This window comes from Octopus bimaculoides, chromosome 8 (assembly GCF_001194135.2).
Source record: "Octopus bimaculoides isolate UCB-OBI-ISO-001 chromosome 8, ASM119413v2, whole genome shotgun sequence".
Lineage (NCBI taxonomy): Eukaryota > Metazoa > Mollusca > Cephalopoda > Octopoda > Octopodidae > Octopus > Octopus bimaculoides.
In genome coordinates this window covers 50,651,898-50,659,240 of record NC_068988.1, presented here as the reverse complement: position 1 = coordinate 50,659,240, position 7,343 = coordinate 50,651,898, and the positions used below count along the sequence as shown (strand labels likewise).

Below are 7,343 nucleotides of genomic sequence, written 5' to 3'. Positions count from 1 at the left end.
TTAAGTGATCATAATAAACCATTAGTTATATCGTATTTTTTTTAAATTACTTTTTTTCAATACATTTTTCCACAGTATTTTACTTGAAGCATATCAATAAAATTCTCAATGATTATTTGATTTTGATGTTCACCTTGTTTTCTAAAGAGTTTATTTAAAATTGGGCAAAAAGTCGTTGGACAAAAAGATCATCGGACCAAGACATGTGGACGAAACGACGTTGGACAAAGTGACATCCGACGAAAAGTTGGGTCACGATATATATATATATATATATATATATATATATACATATACACGACGGACTTCTTTTAAGTTTCCGTCTATCAATTCCACTCACAAGGTTTTGGTCAGCTCGAAGCTATAGTAGAAGACACTTGCCCAAGATGCCACAGTGGGAATGAACCCGGAACCATGTGGTTGGGAAGCTAGCTTCTTACTACACAACCACGTCTGCGTTCATTTTCATGGCTACATGTGAGCAATAATCTATATCTACGTAACGATTCTCTCATCATTACTTCGACTGGCACGGGAAGTTTATTCTTCTCTTGGTCGGTCAAATAAAATCGGAATTTATCCAGAGTTGTCCTCCGTATTCACCGGCATAATTAAAATAGTATTAATCGTACCCTTTTTTCATTGCGTAATTACTTTTAATTAGATTTTTCATGCTTACTAAATTGTAACGTATACTCGAATGAAATTCCCCTCCCCTTTATTATATATACTTTGTTCTTTCTAAATATATGTTCAAAGTTGTACATTGGTAGGTGTACCTAATCAGGCTTGATCCGGGGACTAAACAAGAGCAAGACTCGGTCATACGGAGGTCAAAGGCTTTGCCACAGATGCGATATATTACAAAGGATAAAGTATCAATTGTTGTTGTTGAGACTTATCAACATTGTAAACTGCGACCTAATGCCACGATATTTGTATGTCTATAAAACAAAACAAATATGATTATTTCATGAAAATCGCATGAGAATTCTGCAAATTTTCTCAGTAGTAGCAGTAGTAATGGTGGTGGTGGTAGAGGTCTCTGACTAGTTGCTTTCATGGTGGCTATTTTTAAATACTATTGCTGTTAATGTTTTGTTCTTTTGATATCCTCTCAGCATCATTGTAGTAAGATAATAAAAAATGTAAATAGTTTTAAATACCTTACAATAGAAGATTATTGACAAAAGTGGGATGATGACGATAATAACGTTTTTGTTGTTTATGCTGAGGTTGCCTTTTTTTTTTCAATTTTAAACAGCAATCTGTGTTGGACAAACCACATCTCTAAGATTGTCCAAAAGGCTGAGGGTGTCTAAGCGTCACTCAGTAAGACCTTTGTCAGCCGCTCTCCTGCTATCTATTTAAATATTTAAAACCATGTATGACTATGGTATGTCTACACTTAGAGTTTGCACTACCAGTCTGGAACCCCTATATATATACATATATAGGGGTTGGGCGAAATAATGGAAAAACCACTTTTTATTTAATTGTTTTTTTTTCTAGTGGCAATTTGCCAAATTCAATATTGTTCTAGTCTGTATATGTATGCATTCTGCTTTGTACTTCATAATATAGCCTCTGTTGTTTGTTGTGTGTGGCAGGGTGCAGATTTTAAAATTTAATCAAGTTGAAATGTGTGACCTATCTGATTTCCAAAGAGGACAACTCGTTGGGTTTGCAGATGGGCTTCAGTTACTTAAACTGCTAAATTGTTTAATGTTTTAAAAAGTAAGTCTCTGAAGACATGGTGGCATTCAAAAACTAAGGTAAAACTAGCTCTGGTAAGCATAATTCTGGACAGAAGGCAAAGCTCAAAGAAAGGGATCACAAAATAGTGAAACATATTGTAACTAAAAACCATTGAGTTTTGGCAAGAAAAGTGATGATAGAGCTAAACCACCAACTTGACCACCATGTATCAACCAAACATTTTAGTTGTGAGTTCTGTAAAGCTTGATACACTGGGAGGGCTAAAACTGCTAACCCCTTATGTCCCAACCCCCACCCATCAACATTGATAAGCAGGAAAAATGGTGTTTAGACAATTAGAAATGGTCAATGGCTTAGTTGATGTCATCTCTGATGAATCATCATTCAGTTTTTCCCCATTTCAGAGTGAGTTCATGTCTGAAGACAGCCCAAAGAAGCCTTGAATCTTGACTATGTGGCTCGTACCATGAAATGCAGTTTTGTTATGATTTTGGGTAACCATACCACAAAATTCTCTGTCCTTCAATTGTTCTACCATGGTAGAAATAACACTAAGACTAATCTGAGTATTTTTGATGATCATGTCCATTCTATGATATATCATGCCTTTATGATAGCATAATCTTCCAGGATGATAATGCACCGATTCACACAGTTAATGTTATTCAAAATTTATACGAAGAACACAAAAGGGAATTAAACTACTTGCACTAGCCTCCACAATCACCAGATCTCATCATCATCGTTTAACGTCCGCTTTCCATGCTAGCATGGGTTGGACGATTTGACTGAGGACTGGTGAAACCGGATGGCAACACCAGGCTCCAATCTAATTTGGCAGAGTTTCTACAGCTGGATGCCCTTCCTAACGCCAACCACTCATAGAGTGTAGTAATCAAACATTTATGGTGCATTTTGAGCAGCAAGTGAAGAGCAACTTTTCTCTGTCATCATTGCTGAAAGGACTAAAATAGGTTTTTATTTAAAGAATTTATCAAAATTCCTCTAAGGAGCCCAGCAAAGGCATTCTAACCATGCCAACCCTGTATTTTATCAGGTAGTATATGTAGGATTATTGGTGGCTATAGTATGAATGGTTATATTTGTTGTTGTGAGTGGTGGTAAGCTTCATTTATTCGATGTATATTTCTTGGGTTGTGATGTTCGGCTGCTCTCACCTGAAATATTTTATTTTGACATTTCTGCAAATGGAGCATCATTGCTATGTTTTGATATTTATTAGTTAACACACATCAAAGGATGAACAACTTAAAATAACACAAAAGCTATCAACTAAAAAGAAAAACAAACAAAAAAGATTTATATTTTTAAGAATTATACATTATTATTATGTACTTATTATTACCATCATAATATACATTTTTCCTTCAGACATCCTCCCCCACCAAAAAAAAAACAAAAATGGATGACAAGTGAAATAGAGAAACAAATGAATAGTAACTAAAATAAAACCATGATGATGATGACAACAATGATGACAATGATGATGATGATGAACTATGCTGGAGGCCAAAAGATGTCGTGTTGCAGTTAAAAATCTGCTATCAGACACTTATAAAATAAAATGTTTTCCTTTTTTTAATTGGAATGAGGCTTAAACTTATTTTATGTGTTAATGAAGAGAAAGGGGACGACACCAGAAATCATAACCAAGCTGTATACTCAACTGTCAGCAGCTTGCTTCTTGCTAATAATTACAATAATAACTGTTTCTCATTTAGGCCCAAGACTAGCAATTTTCAAAGGAGGAGGCTAGTTGATTACGTCAACCTCAGTACTTGAATGATACTATATTTGATGAACTTTGAAAAGATGACAGGAAAATTTGAACTTGGCAGGATTTGAACTCAGAAGGTAACAATGCAGAATTAAGGCAGCAAAACATTTTTTTTCTGCTACTCTAACCATTCCGGCAACCTGTTACCCCTAAGAATTCCTTAGACACAAAGCCAAAATATTTGGTAGAGAGGAGTTGGTGTGCATATGAATGTATGTGTATGTACGTGTGTGATTCTCTTTTACTCTCATCCTGATGCTGTATCCTCTGATATTCTCTCCATTACTATCCTTTCACAATAGATCTATTACTTCCATCATAGGAACTCTTCACTTAGCAAACTACAATGCAAGGTCTATAATGCTAGTGCCAAGAAAAAAAAATGCACCCGTTATACTCTGTAAAGTAGCTGGTATTAGGGAGGGCATCCAACTATAGAAATCAAGCCAAAAATGAGACATTGCAACAAGACGTAAACTTGGAACCTACTGAATCCTGTTGAATCCTCCTATTCCATGTCTGCATGGAAAATGGACATAAAATAATGATGTATCTCCATTATATAAATATATGTAGGTATATATATATATATTGTTGTACTTGGGGATGGTCATATTGCCAGTTTAGCCAATAAAAACACACGCACTGTATATTTGGTGTTAATTTGCTTCAGCTTTATATTACATTAATCTTAATCTTATTCCTATGATGGAAGTAATAGATCTATGGTATATATATATATACCATGAAAATAATAAGGGTAGAAAATTTAGAAAAATTTTCATATCGGTGGCTACAAATATTTTTTATTTTCATTCTCTTTGAAATTGCCCTTATTCATGGTTTGGGCTTTAACTGCCCTTTCTAGCATGTAAGGTGTCCTGTCAAAGGTCACCACTTTTGTGTATAAATACATAAATTGCTTATACACTATTATATATATACATGACAATTATAATGTAGAAGACATATTAACCATTCAAACACACACAAAAACTGTTAACTTAAACATTTATTACTTGGTGTTAAAATTTTCATCATGTTTACTGCAACCTGGTCACGGACATAGTTCCACTGCAGGTTTCATGTGTTTTAGAATGGCTATGTTTTTTTTCCACACAGCAACTGTTATAGTTTCAACACATGGTCTCAGAACAAATCAACTGCAAGGCAAGTGCTTCTCCTAAGTAAATAGATAGATAGATAGATAGATAGATAGATAGATTGATAGATATAGATAGATAAATAGATAGACAGACAGATGTGCATGTGTGTGTGTGCTTGAGTGTGTGTGTACATATACAGTGATTTTATTTGTTCTACGGTTATATTTAACTCATATAAAATCCTCTTTGGATTTCTTGTCTCCTAGATCAGAAATTTTCATATAGATCATTATCCTTTTAAAGTTCAATTTTCCAGACTTACATGTGCTGGACAGAATTATTAAGGCAGATTTTCTATAGTTGGATGCCAACTCTCACCTGTTTCCAAATAAGGTTATATTTCTCTATGGCCAAACATGTTCTCGTAGAAGTGTAGAAATGAATGATAATGCTTGTAAGATGGTGACAATCATTTCACAACTATCATGTGATGTTGAAACAAAGAAACACTATACACTCACTCACACACACGTGCATATGTGTGTGTGTATACAATACAGTTTCTTCAACCAAATCCACTCACAAAGCTTTGGTCAGCCTGAGGCTATAGTACATTTGCCCAGGGAGTACCACACAGTAGGACTGAACCCAAAACCATCTGGTTGAGATGCAAGCTTCTTAACCACACAGCCACACCTGTACTTACTGTATACATAAATATATGCATATATTATATTTATATATCCATTGTATACAATAGAAGTTGTATTAAATGATGTATCAGACACAATGTAAATAAATTTTTGAAACGCAAATTTATTACAGCATTCATCCAAAGATAACATCTCCTATGGACGTGTTGTATTTAAACCACAATATATGTCAGAGGAAGATGGAAATCATCCCAGCAGTTGCTTGCAAGAATGCTAGATGCATTTCAGCCTTACTGGTCTTATCAATGATGTGTACTCACAGTCAACCACATACCTATACAAGATTTGTCACATCAGATATATCGGAAGCAATGAAAAATGTTCACTGATGTTGCTGATAGCTGTCCAGTTGAATAAATATCCATCATTTGCAAGAGAAGCATTATTAAATTAAAATAGTCATTTATGTATCATACTAAATGTGAATACATTTTTGAAAAGCAAATTTACTAAGTTACTCATCCAAAGATAACATCTCATGTGGATGTGCTGCATTTAAAAATAGTATATTGGAGAAAAAAATCATCCTAGCAGCAGCTAACGAGAATACCCAATGCATTTCAGCTTTGTTGAGCCTTGTCAATGGGATGTACTTCTATGTACTGGAGGTGACAAATCTCATATTGGCAAGTGGTTAGCTGAGAATACAAGCCATCTTAATCTTGCCACACTTCATCTTTAACACCTCTCATATCTGCTATTATCTTCAATGCTCTTGTGTATTTGCCATCAAAGACCGCTGTCCCAACTCCAACCCCATTGCTACCCCACTCACTACAGTCAGCATTATATACCTCTGACCTCCATCTTTGTCACTGTGCAGCTCTTTTCTTCCCATCCTTATTCCTTGCACAGAGTTGCTTCTACCTCCCTCACTTTAACTGCCCTACCCCCATCTCCATACTGATGTTTCCAATCAACTTTACCTCCACTCTTGCTCATCACTCACATTCACCTCCACCCCTATCTCTAACCACCTATTACTTTCTTCTCACACTCTTAAGAAATTACTCACCTTCACCTTCCCTACTGATCCACTGTCTATACCATGTACCCTCTTTTAAACTCACCTACCTGTGCCTTTAGAGTTTGTTCTAGTACGTCATCACTCATTTTTATTTTCTTCTCAGCTACTCCCACCTACACTTACATAACACAGGGTAGCCATGTATCTCCTCTATAGCAAGACAGTTGTGCTTGTCCCTCTATCATTTTTCAGCTTCTCAATACCTAGTATAGCGCTCACCACCACTTCAACTACATACACCCCACTTAGTTGAGAAGTCTTTTTCCTTTTCTTTTCTTCTCTTGCAAATTACTTGGGGAACTCAATAGAGCCTATGGTATAAAAAAAAAAAAGGCACCCAGTACACACTGTAAAGTGGTTGACATTAGGAAGGTCATCCAGCTATAGCCACCATGCTGAAACTGACATAGGAGTTCAATGCATTCCTTTGGCTTGCCAGATCCTGTCAAACAATCCAAACCATGCCAGCATGGAAAACAAACATTAAATGATGATGATGATGATATATACACATGCACATAAAACACAGATATATATATATGTGTGTGTGTGTGCATATGTGCATGTATATATATATATATAGATATATATATATATATATATATATATGAATATATATACATATATATACACACATACACATATATATGAGACTGTGTGGTTAAGAAATTTGTTGTACAACCGGATGGTTTTATAGCCAGTCCTAGTGTGCAGCACCTTATGAGTGAATTTGCTAAGTGGAAACTAAAAAGAAACCCTTCATATATATACACACACATACATATATATATGTGTGTGTGTGTGTGTGTGTGTGTGTGTGTGTGTGTATATATATATATATATATACACACACACACACACACAAAAAAAAACACACGTACGTACCAATAAACTTACCCAAGCATGGTATGGGTCAATGTGGATAGAAGATATATTCATATCTACAATGTTCATTCATGTCTTTATTATACATTGTTCAA

The 7,343-nt window shown here is 35.1% G+C and overlaps 1 long non-coding RNA gene across 1 annotated transcript; it reads right to left on the bottom strand.

Annotated features, from left to right (window-relative positions):
* Positions 1–3,038: 3,038 nt before the first annotated feature.
* Positions 3,039–7,343, bottom strand: LOC106880567 (uncharacterized). The gene is made up of 2 exons (XR_001410756.2): positions 7,261–7,343; positions 3,039–4,700 (listed from the first exon to the last, which is right to left on the bottom strand). It is a non-coding gene; the product is annotated as an uncharacterized LOC106880567 (long non-coding RNA).